This window comes from Marmota flaviventris, chromosome 7 (genome assembly GCF_047511675.1).
Source record: "Marmota flaviventris isolate mMarFla1 chromosome 7, mMarFla1.hap1, whole genome shotgun sequence".
Taxonomy (NCBI): Eukaryota; Metazoa; Chordata; class Mammalia; order Rodentia; family Sciuridae; genus Marmota; species Marmota flaviventris.
The window spans coordinates 43,646,055-43,667,202 of NC_092504.1; the positions used below are offsets into that span (position 1 = coordinate 43,646,055).

General features: G+C 41.9%; 1 long non-coding RNA gene across 1 annotated transcript in view; it reads left to right on the forward strand.

Annotated features, from left to right (window-relative positions):
• LOC114094892 (uncharacterized) overlaps positions 1-11,514 on the forward strand; it is a 78,756-nt gene extending 67,242 nt beyond the window's left edge. The window contains exons 2-3 of the long non-coding RNA XR_003583157.3: positions 4,803-4,921; positions 10,142-11,514. This is a non-coding gene — a long non-coding RNA (uncharacterized lncRNA). The remainder of the gene's footprint in view (positions 1-4,802; positions 4,922-10,141) is intronic.
• The last annotated feature ends 9,634 nt before the right edge of the window (positions 11,515-21,148 follow it).

Here is a 21,148-nt window from a genome sequence, read left to right on the forward strand (position 1 = left end):
GAACAGTCTAGTGTGATAAAGATAAGCAGGCATTTCCAGAAGGTACACACTGAAATGCTGTAGGGAGGCTGGTGACGCAAGATCAGGACTAAGTGTTCCCAGGCTGATCTGCACTTGAACAGGAAGCACCAGAACAGCCTCTGTCATCCCACCCTGGAGGGCTCAGCCTGAGTCACTCTCCTCCCCACACATACCTGGGGTGGGGTTTCTCCAGCGCTGACCATAGAATGCTCCTTGTATGGAGGTTCTCAGATGTACTTCCACCCAGATGTCTTAAAGCTGGACCTCTGCCCTTCATTCAGTTCCCAAGTTTCTACTTGGGTCCATGGTTGTATTAGTTACCTATTGCTGTGTAACAAATTACTTCTAAGCACAGTGATTTAAAACACACATTTATTATCACAGTTTCCAAGGTCAGTAACCGGGCTGTGGGTTAGCTGGGGTCTCTGTCTCATGGTCCCTCACGAGGCTGCAGTCAAGTACTGGGACAGGATCCATTTCTAACCCACTCAGTGGTTGTTGGGAGGATTTGGTTTCTCACAGGCTGTTGCATTGAGAGCCTCAATTCCTTGTGGGCTGTTGGCCACAGGCTGCCCTTGGTTCTTGCCATCTGGGCCTCCCCAACATGGGATCTTGTCTTATTGAAGCCAAGAGAGTTGGCTAGCAAGATCAAAGTCATAGCCTTTTGTAACCTAATTATGGTAGCAATATCCTGTCCTAATCACATATTTGTAGAGTTACAGACAAGTCACTATGTCTAACCCACACTCTAGGGGAGTGGATTATCCAAGGGTATGAGTACTCAGAGGTGGGAATCACTGAAGGCCATTTTGGGAGTCTGCCTGTCACAACTGCCTAGAACTTCCATTCTTTACCAGAGCATTAATTAGGCTTGGCTGAAGGTTATTCTTCGTCAGTTGTCTTCGCCATCTTGGTTGGACCAAGGCAGAAAAATATCACGACCTTAAATTTCCCTGTACCCATAACAGTGAATGCTTACATCATGCGAACTACATTCCAGGCATTGCACAAGTTTCACTTGAGCTTTGCAAATATCAACTTAACTAATCCTCGCATCAGTCCAAAGTGGACACTCTTGTGAACTCATTTCGCAGATGAAGCCGCTGAGTCACAGAGCAGCAAGCATTCACCAAAGCTCGCACAGCTCTTCAGTGGTTGACTGGGATTTGAGATCCAAGAGTCTGGTTCTAGAATTCCTGCTGTTAACCATTATACTCTCTCACAACCCAAATATAAGCTGGGGCATAATGTTGTCCAGTCTGGCATGGTGTGACATTTAAATAAACATTGGAAACAAGCTGGGTGTGGTGGCACATGCCTGTTGTCCCAGCTCCTCAGGAGGCTGAGGTGGGCTGCAGTCTGGCTTCTGTCCTCCTATTTCTGTATCATAAGACAAACAGAACCACCAGAGCCAGAGACAGAAAGGAAGAAGGTGAGCAAAATAAAAGCTGGTGGAGGAGTAGATGAGGGGAGAAATGAGAGTCGACTGGGATCACATAAACTAACAATCCATATCTTGTCACATCCCAGGAGACGCATGACTATGGTCCTAGGTCCTTATTATCACAGCCCAGTAACCAACATGGCAGTGCAGCTGTCCCCACAGAGCTGAGGACCTGGGTGTGGCAGGGCAGCTTCCTTCTGATCCAGCTCATCCAGGGGCTTCTTCTGAAGCATGGAATGAGGGTGAAGGCAGATAGCGACCAAGGACAATGAGAGGTGCCCCCAAGTCTGCAAGCCCTGTTACCAACCCACAGACTTGAGGTTCTCCTGGCTTCTAAGCTTGGGATCTGCTTGCAGGAAGCCGTGAGAGCTGATTTGGGAAAGATTAAGTGGCCACATTTCATTTCTCTCAAAGGAGAATAAGAGGATGAACTCTTAGATCCTGTAGTAGCTGCCCAGCAAATCCTCTCACGGGCCCTGCAATCTATTCCTGCTGCCAAAACACTCTTTCATAAATCCTGCCCTAATCCACACAGCTGGCACCTGAGACACCCCCCACTTCCTGTCTCTCCACCTCAATCCATTTCACACACTATTGCATTGATCTTCCAAAACACATTTTCCCTACTTGGGTCCCAGTCCTCCCCTGTCAGTTCCTCCCCAGACCTCAAGGCCTGAAAGCCCTCTTTCCAGACACATTAGTTCTGAAAGTGTCCTGGGATCCATCTCAAGTTGCTGACTCCCTGATTGCCAAGTGCTGTCCACCTTGCTGCCTCCATGTCATTCCTCCTGTCTGTGTCACTTTCCATCTCCCTCTGCTCATCTCCCTCCACCTGCTAAATTCAAAAAGCCTCCACTCTTTAAAAAGCCACCTCCCCAAGACACATCTGCATATAATGGCAGCCAAGATTCCTCCCTTCTTTCATCTCCTGCATTATTCAATCAATCGATCATCTTGGCATGCCATTTTTCTTAACATTCCCATATCCATATACCACCCACTTTATTAGAAAATATGTTCTTTGAGAGAAGAGGTGTCTTCTTGCTCAGGCTTGAATTTCCTACTGTGCTCAGTAAAGAACCTTAAATCAGTGCATGTTAAATGTCTGATCAGTAGTAGTTGATTCAAAATCAAGTTTTCAGGGGCTGGGGATGTGGCTCAAGCGGTAGCACGCTCGCCTGGGCATGCGTGCGGCCCAGGTTCGATCCTCAGCACCACATACAAACAAAGATGTTGTGTCCGCCGAAAACTAAAAAATAAATATTGAAAAAAAAAAAAAAACCAAAATCAAGTTTTCAGGGCTGATATCTCTGTTGTTCATATCATTTCACATCTTTAAAATTTGTGCCTTTATTTTATTAATATAGCATTTTACATTAGTTACTTTAACTGCCTTTTTCTCTTAAAAAAAAAAAAACAACAAAACACTTTAACCAGCTGGATTCAGTGGCACATGCCTGTAATCTCAGCAGCTCTGGAGGCTGAAGCAGGAAGGATTGGGAGTTCAAAGCCAGCCTCAGCAATAGTGAGGCACTAAGCAACTCAGTGAGACCCTGTCTCTAAATAAAATACAAAACAGAGCTAGGGATGTGGCTCAGTGGCTGAGTGACCCTCAATCCCCAGTACCAAAAACAAAACAAACAAACAAAAAAACCAAAAAACAAAAAACCTGATACACAAAAACATAAAAGTTGTGCATATTTATGGGGGACCATGTACTGTTCTGTATATGTTTAGGGCTGGGATGTAGCTCAGTGGTAGAACACTCGCCTAGCATGCATGAGACCATGGGCTCAATCATCAGTACTTCAAGAATAATAAGTACATAATAAATAAATTAATAGACACTGTGTAATGTTTAAATCAGATTAAACATATTTGTCTCCCCAAACATTTATCATTTCCTTCTTATGAAAACTTTGACAATCCTTTTTGTGGTTTTAAAAATTGTATAATATATTATAGACCCCACACTGTGCAATATGAGCACCAGAGATCCTTCTTCCTGTCTCTTACAACCCACTGATCAGCCTTTCCCAGTTCCTCTCCCCTTGTTTCACATCTTTTGCTGAAATAGGTGGGGATGGCAGGAAACATTCCTTTGAAGAGAGAAGACGCGAGGAAGAGCAGGGGAGAGGCCCTTGACCTGGGCAGTCATGGTCAAGTACATTCCACAGCGTGGATTTCATCAGAGCTCATGAACATGTATTCTCTGGGTGTTACCTAGAGAGCAACACCTTCAACCAGCCTGGCCTCGTGCTTTTCAACCTTGTCACCCATCACTGTCAGAGGACAAATAAGACAGACATGGGATGGGCATCTCTGAAACCTAGTTCTAGAAAGAGCAGTTACCAGTACTGAGAGGGTACTACCCCAGGGCTGGGGATGTACACCCTCGAGGCATAATCTCAATCTTCACTCCAATTCCTACCATCATGCTTATTGTATAGATAGGAAAACACAGGCTGAAAGGGGTAGAGTATTAACTGGGTGCAGTGGCACACACCGTAATCCCAGTGGCTCAGGAGGCTGAGATAGAAGGATTGCAATGAGGCCAGCCTCAGCAACTTAGCAAGTCGCTGAGCAACTCAGTGAGAACTTGTCTCTAAATAAGATACAAAAAAAGGACTGGGGATGTAGTTCAACAGTTAAGTGCCCCTGAAGTTCAATCCCCAGTACCAAAAAAAAAAAAAAAAAAAAAAAAAAAAGGTCAAGTATTTGCCTCAAATTAGCAGGTGGTGAAAGAAGGGCTTAAACTGAGGTTTGTGTGACTTGAGTCCATTCTTAGAAGCACTAACTCTGCCTTCTCACATGCTTCTTTTATGCTCAAAATAGAGTCTTGCTCCCTTTATTCTTTGAGTCCTGCAAGGTGGTTGTGGGAAAAGTTATATGTGACATCAACTATTTGGCTTTCTTTGGCTCTGGAGATTCCACACAAGCATAGAGTAAACTACTCCTGGATTTTTCCAACATTCCTTCACCTGCATTACTCCCTGTGGGCGGAGGCAGTATCTACTCATACATCTTAAAGGTATCCCTCCCACCTTCCTCTGCTAAGACACTCTTGACTGTGCTTTATCCTTTATCTGTTGTGTAAGGTTTTGCAAGCCTCTTCAAATCCTCTGTGGAATTCAAAAGTAAATAAAATATGCCTTGAACCTGTTGGTATTCAGCATGGCATGTGAATGTAGAACAGTAGATGCTTAATACGTGAAGGAGACTTGGAGAATATCTTATCTAGGTTTCATGCTGTGTCACGGAGTTGCTTGTTGGGCACTTTGGGCTCCTTGCCCTCTGTCCCTGGAGCTCTCCACTCGAATGTCTTTTGCATCTACAGCATCCTGGAAGCTATCCTCAGAAGAATGGATTCCCTAACTAACAGAAGTTCAGATTCTCACTGGAATCCTTGTGCACGGCTGGTAGAACGTGAAGTGATATAACTACCAGGGAGAAATGGTAAGGCAACTCTTTAACCAATTAAACATAGAATCACCATGTGACCCAGAAATTTTACTTACAGGAATATTAACGGCAGGGACAAAAACTAACTTGCACATGGACATTCATAGCAGCATTACTCATAATAGCCAAAAGGCGGAAGTAACCTAGGTGTCCAGCAACAGAAAAACTGACAAACAATACAAGGGTGTACGTGTGTGTGTCTATATATATATATGCGCAGTGGAATTTTGCTCAGTTTTCAAAAGAAGGAATTCTGGCTGTGTGTGGTGGTGCATGCCAATAAACCCAGATACTTGGAAGCTGAGGAAGGAGGATGGCAAATTCAAGGCCAGCCTCAGCAAAATCAAATAAAAGAGGCTGGGAATGTAACTCAGTGGTAGAGCACTTGCCCAACATAGGCAAGACCCTGGATTCAATCCCCAGTACTGGAAAGAAAAGAAGAAGAAGGAGGAGGAGGAGGAGGAGGAGAAGGAAATTCTGGCATATGCTACAATATGGATGGATCTATTATGCTACGTGAAATAAGCCAGTCACAAAAGGACGATGTTGTAGAGTCCACTTATATGAGCTTCCTAGACAAGTCAGTTCATAGAGACAGAAAATGGAATGGTGGTCCCTGGCAGGAGGGAGGAACTAGGAGTTAGTATTTAATGAAATGGGATTTCAACTTGGAAAGATGATCGAAGTTCTAGATGTGGATGATGGTGATGGTCACACAAGTTTGAATAAACTGCCACCAAACTGTGTACTTAAAATGGCTAGAATGGCAAATTATAAACATTTACCACATTAAGACACATCTAAATTTCATACTGTACGGAAGAGAAATCTGAGATTCAAGGCAAACTGGGCTGTCGAAGATCACTTGGTGAAGTGAGGAGCACAGTTGGGACAAGATCTGAGGACTCCTAGCCATCAGGCTGTGACTTTTCTCATTAAAAGATAGTCCCTCCTTCCTGGGGTGAGGGGCCCAGAGGCTGAGCCTCTAGCATCCAGGAGCAGTTCCACAGCGGCCCTCCTTGTTTGTGACTCTGCTATCTCCATTTCACTCCCCGCCTTCTTTTCTCCCTGAACAGAATGCTCTTGATGGTCAAAGCAGGCAAAGTCCCCAAGGTCAGGCCCTGAAAAACAGACACAGGTGAAATGGACTCCAGTGGAAAATGTCTGTGCGTCTGGGAATTTTTCTGGTTTTTTTCCAGCTCTCTTAGCTCTTACTGTTGGAATTTCATTCAAAGTAGAATTGCTAGCACTAGGTTGGCTCTTATAGGAGAGTGTTGTTTTTCCACGTGCATCTCATCTGCACTTGCTGGTAGTCTCCCATGGGTGCTCTTGGCTGTGGTCCACCCAAGCCTCAGCCCATCCAGCTTGAACAGTGCCTCCATTATTGGAGAAGCATGCCCTGGCAAGCTTGGAAGGCATGTCCTGTCTGACCCAAGACAGGGCACACCCTTGGTTGTTTCACCAGCTGCAAAAATATCTGCACCCTTCATATGCTCTGTGTGCTAGAGGAGAGACCTCAGAGAGACCACACTAAGCTTTTCTTCATTTGGTCTTCTCATCCTGATGCACAGAAGGCTTAACCTGAGTAGGAAAGCAAGGAGAATTTGAAAATTGTTGAGAATTTGAAACCCACTGTGCCGGCTGAGATGAACACTCCACAGTTTGATGGGGTGCCCTGCGAGGAAACTTTAATTTTTTTCAATATTTATTGAGCACCTGCCATAGGGTAGACACTGTGCAAGGATCTGGACTAGTGACCGAGGGTAACGAGCTGTTCATAATCTAGTGAGTTCAGAAGCAAATAATAAGTAAGGAAACAACTAAACAGACAAGAACATTATAAGCAGGACCTGTGGATGAAACAGTGAGATGGCGGCAGGTAACGATGGCAGGGAGAAGGTGGGCTGCTACTTTAGATAAGGTGTAAGAGAAGCCAGGCCAAGAAAGGAAACCTAAGCTAATAGTTGAAAGCTCATAAGAAGGCAAATATGCGAAGGATCAGGAGAATGACATATGCAAAGGCTATAATAAGACAGAAAGAGAGACACATACGTGGGGACCACATGGGGACTACATGGGCCACCAGTGTGGCTGCAGCACAGGAAGTGATAGAAATATAAGAAGCCAGGACATAAGGGGCCTGGTGGGCTATCACAAGGAGTTTGGCTTTTATTTACTGAGGGTTTCACATTCATGGAAATTATTTTGAACCAACTTCACCTCCTTGACTGAGACCTCCCTGCTCAATCCTCTGACCATTTCAATTTGCCAAATTACTGGGCCCCAGTTTTAAATAAGTCCTTCTGTCCTCTCCTGCTATGGGGTAGAAAATGGGCTCAGAAATTCCACAGACGGGGGGGTTGGGGTTGTAGCTCAATGGTCGAGTGCTCACCTAGCACGCTTGAGGCACTGAGTTCAATCCTCAGCACCACATAAATGTAAAATAAAAATATTGTGTCCGATTAAAAAAAAAACTAAAAAATTAAATTAAATTAAAATATTAAAGAAAAAGAAAAAAGAAATCCCACAGACCTTTTGCAAGATTTCATGAGTTTTCATCTCATCTGTTTCTGCGTGTTGGAACTCAGCATTCAGAGCCTGCCCCTGTCTGGGGCCTGACAAAGCAGAAGGGAAATTTGAGAGCATTCCACCCACCCTACTGCATCTGGAATAAAGATCAGGCCAGGGGATCTTTAAATCAGAATCCAGACTTCCTGTCCTGCCTCCTCCCCTCAAACAACTGAGGTTAAATAATTGGCCTTCAATCTGTGAATGGACACTGGTCAGAAATCCACCTAGGCAAGCTTTCCTCATTTACCAAAGCCACAATTAACCACCACCACCACCACAACCACCCCCACGAAAGGCTCATCCATCCACTCCCATGACTCCACCCCCACCGACAGAGGAGAACCCAGCTCATTCCCCAACTGTTACCTAGAAAAATAGAAACAGTTTCATGAGAGCACAAGGACCCAGAGTTTTTTTATGGAGGAAATCACCTGGGTTCTGCTGTCTTTAGCACTGGATCAGGCCACTGGGAAAAGATGACATCTGGAAGAGATGTGGGGAAAGCAGGGTGGGATATGGCCCCTTTTCTTCCTTCCTTCCTTCCTTCCTTCCTTCCTTCCTTCCTTCCTTCCTTCCTTCCTTCCTTCCTTCCTTCCTTCCTTTCTACCAGGAATTGAACTCAGGGGCACTCAACCACTGAACTGAGCCACATCTCCATCCCTATTTTGTATTTTATTTAGAAACAGGGTCTCACGGAGTTGCTTAGCACCTTGCTTTTGCTGAGGCTGGCTTTGAACTCTCGATCCTTCTGTCTCAGCCTCCTGAGCCACTGGATTTACAGGCATGCCCCTCCATGCCCGACTGGCCCTTTTTCTTTCTAACTGAAGGATTGTTTATTCTTGATCACTCAAGAGGGTTCCTGGTTCCTTCCATTTGTTCCATGAATAGTTATTGAGCAGTTAACACATGTGATGTGAAGTTTTCTTGCTTGGTTCTTTCCCAGTGTGGCATAGTAGAAGCAGCATGAATTGTGAGCCACTCCTTTCTGAATCCAAGAAATTTCCTTGGCCTGGTACAAAATATTTTACTTCCTCAAACATTGATATCTGCTTTGGCCACCTATGGGCCCTGAGAATCAAATGCGATCATGAATACCATAGTTCTGAAAACAGTCAAGGACTCCAAAATGATGGCTGTTTTGAGGCTATTGCATTGGTTTTTAGATGGGCCTGCTTGGGTCACTCAGAACTCTTCCACCCCAGGCCTGCAGAGGCCCCAAGCATACTGATCTCAAAGAAAGAATTTGGAGGACTCAATGGAGAAGTTTTAGACATTTTATGACTCACATGTTTCTTGGCAGCAGCAGGCCAGGATATATAATGGAGGGCCACACCATGCCTACAAGCAGGGGAAACATATAGGATAGGTTCCATGCCCACTGAGCAGGTGATTTCTTCAGATGTTTATGAGCACATTCCTTTACTTTATAACCAAGGTCGCTCTGCTTTGATTCTCACCTACAGACTGAAGATAAGTAAAGTGGCCAGCTCCCCCTCTCCATTTCCTTTGCTATCACATTTTTTTTTAAGAGTCCTTCTTATCTCACTGAAAGCTTCCCTAGGCACTGATTAGAGTTTAACCCCAGACACAACCTAAAGCCAGGGGAAGGAGGATGCTGCACTGGTACATGCCCCATCCTGGGCCCTTCCAACAGCCCTCACAATATGTCTTACACACACAATCTTATGAAATTCAGAAAATAAAGGTATCTTTCATAGTAGTTGATGAAGATCACCCTCTTTCCTCTCTGACTTTCTTACCCATAAATTAGTCATAATGAGTTGGTGGTAGACATTTTTGGTGTCTGGCTAAGAAGTTGAGTTGGGGGTACGCTAAGTTTGGATGGAGTGGTACAGATTTTTGTGGTCACTTCCATGTTTACTTAGGTTATTGCTAGGTCTCCTGGTATAGGAATAGCTTCCAAGATTCTCCTAACCCGACAGTGCCAACTCTTCTGGTTTCATAGCATGAAAGTGCAGGACCAAAGGCCAAATTGTCATATGAATAAGTTTCATAATACCCAGCACCAGAAATACGTGGGAGTAAGAGAAATCAGGTTTGCAATGTATGGAGCTAAAACTAGTCTTCAGAAAATTCTTCCAGTCATCAGTTGTTTGTCAATGGAAGAATCAGGTCTCACTGAGACCTAGTTAAAATAGAAGTTTGCTATTATCAAAAATATACTTGAGCTGGGAATGGTGGTACATGCTTATAATCCCAGCAACTTGGGGGACCAAGTCAAGAGGATCACAAGTTTGAGGGAAGCCTCAACAACTTAGCAAAATGCTGTCTTAAAATAAAAAATAAAAGGCTGGGGATATATCTTAGTGGTAAATCACCACTAGGTCCAATCCCTGGTACTACAAAACACACACACACACACACACACATACACTTGATAGTATATAGTATATACCATAATTATATAAATATAATTAACTTAATTATAATATCATAATGGTAACAAGAATATATATATTTCTTTTTTTGATAGGAATCTCACAAAATAGAGTTGATCACAATTCCTCATTTGTAGGGTACCAGCCCACAGCAGTATCACCAATGGCAGGCACAGCTGTGTTTGATATATCCATTCAGATCAGATCAGGTATTATTAACACATGGATGCTCTTATACTGACAGGTCTGACGGATGATAAAAGGCACACGACATTGCCACAGACAAGCAACATGACCTGAAGAAGCAAGTGCTTTTGTGCTTCTTGTGGTGATATGGGTGTTCAGTTCAAGTCGTACCTTGTTGTGAAGCCTCACAGTCCCTTCTGGCATCTACTGGTCTCTGGACAATTCCAGCACTAAATTCTGGACCACAAAGCCTAGCACTCACACTCCTATCTGCTGATCATTTCTACGACATTCTTTGCTTTGTCATGGGAAGACACATCAATGAATTTTTTTTTCCTGACTCACTAATCTTTTATCATACAAAAATGCCTGATGTGTGTGTGTTTTTTTTTAAAGAATGCTAAATCACTACAGCACCCAAACTTTCAAAGTAAGAAATAATTTTGTTAAATGGCATGCAAATGGTATTATGGTCAGGATCTAGGAAAACTGGAATCCTGCGCTGGACTTCCTGGAAAGCTCCCAATGGAGAATACAGATGGTCCTTGATTTAGGGTGATTTGACTCATGATATTTTTTACTTTCCCATGTCGTGACATGATACACATTCAACAGTGAAGCACACCCAACACATTCGTATGCACCAAGGACAATAGTTAAGCAAAATTAAGTAGACTATTCATTGCTGGCTGGGCTTGAGCTGGGAACTCAATAAGAAGAAATTATGAATGGAACTCAACCACATAGATCAGGCTCTTTCTTTATCAATCTAATAAGAACTAAGAAACTTCTGTCCAACAAGCAACCTGACACATGGAGCAGGAGGCATATTGAGAAAGCAGCAGAAAAGCAGCAAGAGAGAGAATGCTTGCTTCCACTGCCTGGTCCTGAGCTGGCCCAGAGAGCTGTGGGAAGTGAGCCCTGTGTGCCTGTGAAAAACCAGAGCAGGAAAGACCAGGCTCTGTTCTTTCCACAACTAAAGGGAGAAGAGAAGCCGGTTGGCTGGACTTGCCTTGGACTGCATTGGGAGAGGCAGGCCCTGTGCCCACTTATTATTTTTCATCATAGAAATAATAGACAGACAGACAGGGCATGAACTAGGAATGATCCTAACACCTTTCAATTCTGCAGCATGGAAAAAGCAGAAAAATGCAGAGAGCGTTTCAGTCAGCCCATCCACAGATGAAGGTTATTTTAATGCATATAGTAACCTTGACCCAAGTAGAATCCCTGACTTGTACACTTCATGCAGAGTTTTCTTCTTGAGGGGAGGATAGGAAGAGAACTGGAGGGGATTAGGAAGCTCTGCCTCTCCTAAAACCTGCAGGGCACCATCCTCGTGATTTGACCTCAATTCATTTAGCAAAGGTTCTCAAAGATTGGAATTAAAAAAAAAGATTTTGGAAAACCTTGAATAAACTAAAAAATTTATCTTGGACTGAAACTGGGCATCAGGTTTCAAAAGTCAGCTTTTATATGTTATTACTTCTTAACCTGTAGATTTGCTTAAATGGTTATTATTTTATTGAAAGAGAAACATAATATGGTTAAAAAAAAGAATTAAACAGTACAACTCTAAGCTGCTAGGATGGGTGAAAAATGACATCTTCCTTTTATTTGCACTTCTTTAGTGATGAATGAAGTTGAGAATCTCTTGCAATTTTTAAGTGTTTTCTGATGTGAAATGCTTTTTCAAATCCTTCATCCATTTTTTATACTTTTTTTTTTTTTTTGGTGTTGCTGGTGGTTGAACCCAGGGCCTTGTGCATACAGTGCTTACAGAGGCAAGCACTGTACTAACTGAGCTTAAGCTGGGAACTCAATGAGGAGAAATTGGATGAATGGAAATATAATATGAAGGATATATCCCCAGCTCTGGTCCTTTTACATTTCTAAAGGCATTTTGTCTGTGCAGAGATTTTTAATCATTTAATATTCTCTTTTATCAATTTAGGGTTTCATGTTCTTTTCCATTGTGAGACCTTAAATAATTTTTCCAATATTTCTTTGTATATTTTCAATTTGTTTTATTTATATTATATACTTTCAATTTGTTTTATTTCTCTATTTGAGATTTGTTTGGTGTAAGGAATTAACTAGAGACCCAACACCATTTATGAACAAATCCTGGTCCTCTGATTGGAAATGCCACCTTTATCATTTATATTTTCGAAGTCTTTAGGTTGATTTCTGGTCCCCTTTTCTGAGTCATTGATTTGACGGTCTACTCATAGTCCACTTCCAACCTATTTTAGTTAGATAGCTGCTATATTAAATTAAAAATACCATATTATTTATCTCCCATCAGATTTGCAAAAAAAAAAAAAAAAAAAAAAAGCTTATATTTATTGGCACTGACATTAAATCCCATGCTATAGCTGATTTTTTAAACTGATTTTGACTCTTAAAATTCTGGGGTTTTGTTGTTGTTTCTTCTTCTTTCTTTCTTTCTTTCTTTTTTTTTTTTTTGTTAGTACTGGGGGTTGAATCCAGAGCCACATTCATGCTATACAAGTGTTCTTCTATCACTGGGCTACATCAAAATTTTTTTTAATTTTGAAAGAGGGTCTTACTAAGTTGCCCACGCTGACCTCAGACTTGTAATCCTCCTGCCATATCCTCCCTAAGTATCAGGGATTGTAGGCATGCACCATAGCACCCAGTTTGACTTTTAAAATTCTTATTTCATATAGTTCAACTTGAGATATTTAGGCACTTTACTAAGTACTTTACAGCTATTAATTCAGAAAAAAATATACAAAAGCCCCAAAGGAAAATATTATCATCCCATTTTACAAACGATGGATCTGAGGCACAGAGAAATCACTCAAGGTCACATGGCTAGAAAGTAACAGAGTTGTGGTTTTAATTCAGATATGAAATTAGATGCCATAGCCTGTGCTTTTAATAATACAGGCTCTACAAAAAAAGAAGAAGGAGGAGGAGGAGGAGGAGGAGGGGAGGAGGAGGAGGAGGAGGAGGAGGAGGAGGAGGAGGAGGAGGAGAAGAAGACAAAAACACAGTCAACGCAACACACTAAAGTCTATGTATGAAAAGCCTATATCATAATGGGGAAAAGTGGAAGCTTTCCTTCTAAGATCTGGGAAAAGGCCAGAATATTTGCTCTCAGCACTTCCATTCAAAATAGTAATGGGAAAGCTAGAGCTATAACTCAGTTGTAGAGTCCTTGCCTACCAAGTATGAAATCCTGGGTTCAATCCCCAGTAACACAAAAATAAAAAACAAAAGAAAGCAAACGCACACAAAACAAAGCAAACAAACAAAGTAGTAATGGAAGTACTAGACAAAGCAATTAGATAAGAAAAAAAAAGAAAGAAAAAGGAAGAAGTGAATTATCTTTACCTGCAGATGACATAATCATGTAGAAAACGCTAAGAGTTCAACAAAAAGAAGATTAGAATCAATAAAAGAATTCAACAAAGTTGGAGGACACAAAGTCAATATACAAATTTTGATTGTGTTTCTGTACACAAACAACAAACTGTATGAAAAGAAGATAAAAAATCCCATTTATAATAGCAATGAAAAGAATAAAATACTTAGGAATAAACTTAACCAAAGAGTTGAGAGACTTATGCACAAAAAATTATAAAACATTGATGAAGGAAATTAAAAAAAACAGATGAAGGAAAAAAATCTGTGCTCATGGATTGGAAAAATTAATATTGTTGAAATAGTCATATAGCACTGAGGTTGTAGCTCAGTGGTAGAGCATTTGCCTAGCTTGTGTGAGGCACTGGATTAAATTCTCAGCACAGCATATAAATAAAGAAATAAAGTCACGTGCACTGTTTATACTAATATGCATATATGAATTTAAAACATACTTTTAACATATGTAATAACAATTACATATAAAAAGAATATTTCAGAATGTTTAATTACATAAATGAGGAAAGAGTGGAAAAAGGGCAAGGAATGTTGAATTCTCACAAGGTTAACTGTGTAGCTCCCACTGAACTTGACATAATTTAGTTTAACATTAAATTAATATTTTGAACAACACTGGAGGATTATCACTATTAGGCTCATTTTGTACAAAAGTAGCTAAGGCTCAGAAAGGTTGACTAATTTTCCCAAAGTCACATGGTAATACACAGGACTGGCACCCACACTTGCCTGGCTCCAAGGTCAATGTTTTCTACTTCACCACAGGGCCGCTCTCCCTGCCCCTTGTCCCCACAAGGGTTGGAAGGCCCTTCAACTTATGAACTTCACAACTTTGACCTAAATGGGCCCTGCTTTTGCCCATAAGAATATTTACTAGGTATTTGAATGATATGTTTAACAGATAACTAGGTGGTGTCATTTATAGGGAGAGAGTGAGAATGGCCTCTCCAACAAATCCAAGTTCACTATCACCTCAAATTTAACATTTACACACAAGGCACAAGCTTTTCTAAAATTGCTTTTTGATTTCACTCTTTCATATCATGTATTTTTCATTCAAAATTATTTTTTATGGATTTTAGGCTTAGATTTGAACCTTAAGAGACTGAGGTAGGAATAGAACACTTGATGGTTTTGCCCATGTGGAACAGGAGAGCTGGAATTTAGACTTTATAAATCTTGGAACATTAAAGGGCTGCTCTGTCCTTAAACCATAACCTAGAAAAACTATTCCCAGTGGCCTGGGGAAGTAGATTTTGCTGATTTCCTCCTGTTTGAGACTTTAGGTTTTAAAAATTACATATCTGATAAGAAATCAAAGCCCAAGGCCTGAGCTTTACATATGTACAGTTACAAATTAAAAATTTAAAAAAACCAAAAAACTGATCAGGACTATTGAAACCTGGAGTCTGGCAGAACTAAATGGAAAACTGCTCAGTAGAGACACTTCTACTACCAGGGCTCATGAGAAATTCACAGCAAAAACAATTTCAACTAAAGATGAGTTTACAAACAAAAATTCAAATCCACAATTTGACATGGTTGCCAACGCACCATTTGATGTGACTGTCACTTAGGAGGAGTTGGCAATCACAACAAAGAGGAGACTTACTATTTTAGAACTAGAGATAGTGTAACAATCCAAATGATAGTATGAATTTATTGCTTTCACATAGCATTTGACATAGCCTCAGTATGGAGCAGTGAATTGGATTTCTGTGACTTATGGAGACAGATTGAGTTTATCGAAGGAGGGAAAGAAATCATCGCTTGTCTTTCATAATAGTAGCACAGCAGCTACAAACCTGATTGGGTCAGGAAAATTTGATTCCCACAATTTGAAGAATTATATTTATTGGTTCTTCCACATCCAGGAATTCTCTTGGAGTCAGAAACATGGGCCTTTGCCATTTGTTACATAATATTTTGAGATGGCAAACAAATATCGGACATTATGATTAGTAATCGATGAGACAGAAATGAGAAATTCTTCTCTTAGGTTTCTACATTCCATCAAGGGGAAGGTGAAAAGTGTTTTTTTCAAATTCGTTCTTTATTTGGTAAAATCAAACAGATATAGAACATTTTTTTCTGCAAACTGGAGAGAGAATCAAAGAGCATTTTAACGAATGACTCATTTTTGTGTGTAAAATAAAGTAGATGAGAAGCACTTGGTTAATTTCAATCATGATCTCAATAAATTTTAAACATGATCCTGTTTATACATGATCTCAAGAAAAAACCTTGGAATGTGATTATTAATGAATCTGAAGAGAAAGTGCTTTGGAGGAAACTGTCAACAAAATTCATATATCCTACAATAATTCTTTCTGTTTAAATGTAAGCTTGATATTAAGTTACTCAACTGTTTCCTACACTGGCATCAAAGGATTAGCATATTTTATCAATGTTACCTGAGACAACGACACTTCCTGTTCTTGCTGAAATGCTTATGACCCAACTGTGGAAGAAGAACTTCAGCTTTTCTTCCTTAGCTGGAGGTAGCATAAATTTCTCTGTTCCTACTTGTTCAGTGACACAGACTTAAAAACCATTAGGCTGAGCAGGCAAAGCAAGTGGCCATGGAATTGGTCCAAGAGAATGGTTCAGTTGTAGGATTAAGAAGTAGTAACTTGTTTTTCAGGCTCCACAGCACCCCTCCTTCCACTCCTTCCCCAGGTCATGTGGGTCATTGTCACTCCTTCCCTGACCTCATGTCCCCATCCTAGGGGGCATTTGGAGGTTTACCGAATCTGATTTCTTTGCAAACTAAATACATTAACTATAAGTAAACACATATTTAAATAAGATATAATTTAAAATAAAAATTTCTTTGGAAAATATTTTACTATTATACTTAGAGCACCATGAAATTAGTTCCTGTTTTGTTGGAAGCTAGAATTAGTTTTAAATATAGGTTGTTGCTAAATATCCATCATAGTGGACATATTAATAAAGAAAAACTTGGGGCTGTGGTTGTGGCTCAGTGGTAGAGCGCTTGCCTAGCATGTGTGAGGCGCTAGGTTCAATCCTCAGCACCACATTAAAAAATCAATAAATAAACAAATGAAATAAAGGTGTTGTGTCCATTTATAACTAAAAAAATTTTAAAAATAGAAAAACTTATGTTTCATCTATATAATGGGATATTAATACTAACACACACAAAAAATAACAATACATTTTTGGTTTTGTTCGGGTACCAGGGATTGAACCCAGGGATGCTTAATCACTGAACCACATCCCTAACCCATTTTATTTTTTATTTTGAGATAGGGTCTCAATAAGTTGCTCAGGGCCTCACTAAGTTGCTGAGGCTGGCCTCAAACTTGAGATCCTCCTACATCAACCTCCCGAGCCACTGGGATTACAGGCATGTGTCACTGTGCTTGGCCTGTTCCTGTTTTTGTACTGGGAATTGAACCCTGGGATACTCTACCACTGACTATATCCCAGTCTGTTTTATTTCTTAGTTTGAGACAGGTTTCATTAAGTTGCCTAGGCTGGGCTTGAACTTGTGATCCTCCTGCCTCAACCTCCTAAGTAGCTTGGATTAGAAGCATGTGCATGATGAACCCCACCTAATTCCATTTTAAGATTGGGAGCCATCTCGTCACAAAGTCATGAAAAGTTAATTTCTGTCTTACTATAAATTATTGCAATTTCTAAACTTGTTTGGAATTCCTTGAACTCACCCATGCCTGGTTTTCCCTGTCCAGATAACAACCCTCTCTGAAACCTCAGCAGTACCTCATAAATTCTGATGTTGGGATCTGAATTTATTCCCTACCTTGAAATATCATGCCATGTAGATCATTAACCTACTCTCTGCCTTTGTATTATGCTTGTCAAAATCCTGTTATCTGTAAATTCTCAAGATACCCCCATTTGCAACTTTTTGTGCTATAAAACCATGTTCCTGGAGGGCTGGGATACTGATCTCTATCCCTGGATTTTGAGAGAAACAATCCTGGCTAGCTCCAGCGTACACAAATACAAGCTTGCTTTAATTTGATTCAAAATTGGAGTTTCAAAATTGGATTGTTTGTGTCGTGCCACCTCACCCAACAAAATGGTTCTTTCAATATGATCATAGCTATATATAAAATAACAGTTTCAAATTATGACTTAAAGTAAGCATGTCAAATGTGAATTGTAATTGTGTTTGGAAGATGGAATTTTGAGCAAACATAGCTTGATCCCTCAGGCTGGTTCTGGATCCCCAAAGTATGTTCCATCAGCTGCCTGGCACCAGTTTCAAAGGTCACCCCTGGGGTATCTCAACCAACTTGGGTTCTGGATGACACAGGATGGAAATAGCCAAAGGCCTAAGACTTACATCAGCCACAGCCAGAATGCTGGCTACTCGGGGGGCATGTGAAGTGAGTGCACCTTGAGGTGCAGTCCAGCAGTCCTATATGAGAGCCTCGAAGGCAGCACCTGCTGTGGGCAGGGGAGGGTGCAGGCAGGGCTGAATGGGGCTTGGACATCAGTGGACAGTTGAATATCTGTAGGTAGATGTCAGGGTCTCTAAGCAGAATTTGAGCTTTGCTTTTTTGCTTTATGCGGGGTTTTTGAAAGAAAGTACAAGCCTGGTACAGTGGTGCACACCCATGATCCCAGTGACCAGAGAGGAGGAGGCAAGAGATTGTGAGTCAGAGGCTTGCCCTCAGCTACTTAATGAGATCCTATATAAAAATTAAAAAATAAAATAACTGGATATATGGGTCAGTGGTAAAGCATCCCTAGGTTCAGTCTCCAGTATTAAAGAAAAGAAAGTACAAATTGTTTTATTGCCTTTTCCCTTTCTGATCTGCCTCACTAATCTACTGCTGGACAGAATCCATTTGTACCTCCCGGAAACACTTATCAAGCAGCTGGGCATCGCCTGCCACCCCAAACTTTCTGGTAGTGTGACTGCCTGCTCATGCCAACTAGAGAGAGGAGGCAGAGGGAAGCTGTGGTTTTGACTTGAGGAGGAGGGGCTAGGGATGGAAACTCTGGGGCTGGGGACAGGGGGTAGACAGGGAGGTGAGCAATTAACTGCAAAGACCTGGGTTGTACTTTCTGTGAGCCCTTTCAGCCCTTTGAGGTCTGCGCCTAAGTACTCTGTTTTTTGTTTTAAACATGGTTATTTGTCTTGGGCTCTAGCTTCCTGCAGTTGCAGTTTCTGTCAAACCAGTTTGTTAAAAATGCACTTGGAATAAATACTAGAGAACAGGGATTTAAAAAAAATAGAGGCACTTTTTTAAAAAGTGCTTTTACATAACTTGAATTTTAGTTCATACTCAGGACTTTAGTTCAAGTCCTATTCAGAATAAAGAATGCTGTTGGATGAGAGAAGGTTTTAAAACTGGAGGAGCTATGGTCCCGGACTTTACCACCTTACCTTATGGCAATGGAGGCATTTAATTGCACCTGTGGGCTTTAAAACACGAAGGGAAAAAAAAAAGTACAGGCACACTGTTAACTTTTGTGCATACCAATTATGTCCCCGAAAAGGTGATATCAAAAAATTTTAACTGACTCCTATTCAAAATGCAATAGGTAAGATCAACAAAGAAAATTTTATAAATCAAGGGCCCTACAGGGCTAGGACCAGGCTGGGTGGAGTAAGAGAATGTCAACATACTCGGTTAGAGTGGCAGTGTAGCTCAGTGATAGAGTGCCTGCCTAGCATGCCTGAGTCCCAGGGTTCAATCCCATGCACTACAAAAACAAACGAACAAAATCACTTAATTTGTAGGATGAATAGTAGTTTAATGCAATATTTCAACAAATCAAAAATCAATGAAAAAAATCCATCATGAACAAATTAACAAATTTTTAAATAAAGACAGAATCCCCCCTGCCCATTCTTTGTGGCAGTTTCAAAGACCTGCAATTGCATTTGGTAGGGGTAAGACCATTTTTCTGAGAGACAGAGAAATTGGCAGGTAACGACTCCCAGAAGGCCTGCTCGGTCGCTGCCTTGCTAAACATGACCTCATCCATTTCCCTGCACCGCAGGGAAATACTTCAATGACTGCTCTATGCTCAGTGACCGTGTGCTGGTTTTCATGGCATGTTCTTAATATCGCTGTCAGTGTCACCTGGTTTAATTCGAAAGCCTCCATGAGATAGGGTTTCAAAGCAACTTTATAGTGGTCCTCACAAATAGGCTTACAGGCTGCTGGCTGGATGATGATCAGAGGTTATCCTCCATGGCCACCAGAAACAGAGTGGACTTGTTTTCATCAAACCTGATCACAGGGCCACTGTGTGGTGAGGCAGTGGGAGGCCCAGGGGGTTCAGAAGCAGAAGGAAGAAATGGAAGGGTAGTTCATTGTGGCCTTGGACTGACGGACTCAAGAAGTAGATAACATATTTACTTTCTTCTTTGTGTCCTTGTGCCCAGTGGGAAGGAAGTCACCCTCACTGGCTGCTCCCCTGGAGGACCACCTATGCAATGTGAGCAAAAGGGTGCTGTGCTGGGAATTGTTCTGCTTTGTCCCAGCAGACCCACTTTCCTCCAGGCTCTGAGCTTTAGTGGGCTGGTCTTTATGAACACCAGCAGCAAGCATCCCTGCAGCTCCATCTTCCAGGTGGGTTAGGAAAAAGGTGGGTAATGGCAGGAGATCACAGTGGGAGGAGAGGAAGTCAGTATTTGGTCCCCTCGCTTCCTTGCGGCTGGGCTGGGGGCTGGCTGTGTATCTCTGCTGACCTGTCCTTCTCAGCTGCTATATCTGAGCTCTGTAACCACTCCCCTCCCTCATCTCTCTAGGCCTTGGGAGTGATATTCTGGCTCCGGATGCTTCAGTATCTCTTATTGGCTTCCCTCAAACCCACCCACACCTTTGTAAATAAAGCCCTTTTCCATTTCTTTTATGAAACCCTTCTCCGTTGCTCTCTTTGGGTGTGGCATGTGTCTCTTGCCAGGGCTCTGATGGCTATGATTTCTAATGTCCATCACTAGGCAAAAGTCGGGCAAAGGCCAGGCCTCATGACCCTTGTCTCTGGCAGTTAGTTGTCTTCTCTTCAGAGAATGAAGCACACCTGCCCCCCCCCCTCCCGCCTTTTCCTGAGTTTAGAGCCTGTGCACAGTCAAGTGCACCTGTGCATGAGCTGCAGGAAGTTTAAACAGATAATTCCCATTCGCATCATCTCCGCTGCTTTGGATTTCAAATATTTATTCAGTAATGAGAAGCTTGATCTCGTTCCCAAGAGCATCCAATCAGCTTGCTGTTGAGAGTGGAAAGCCCCTAGTCAGCATAAACACAGAGCTGAAGATTGTGTTACCGTGACGCTTTCTGCCACGGTCCACAAGAGCAGGGATGTTGGGTCCCAGACCAATGCTCTGTACCTCTGCAGCTGAGAGTGACAGGTGAAGCCAGAAGACTATGGGTCATTGCTGTGGTTGCTGAGGGTCCACCTGCATCTGTCTGCACTGTCACTCGATGTCTTATTCTGTAATGGCTCCCAAGAACACCTGACCCTTTTCTACTGGTTGGGGGATTTTTTAATACTAATATACCAAGGGGGGTGGGGGGGAAAGTGGAGTGATAAGCTAAATGTGGCACAGGAATGGTGGGCACAGGGTAGCACTGGTAAGCAGTGGAATCAGATACTGCATGTGGGAGTCGGGACTGCAGTGTCAGGGTCTGGGGCGCTTCAT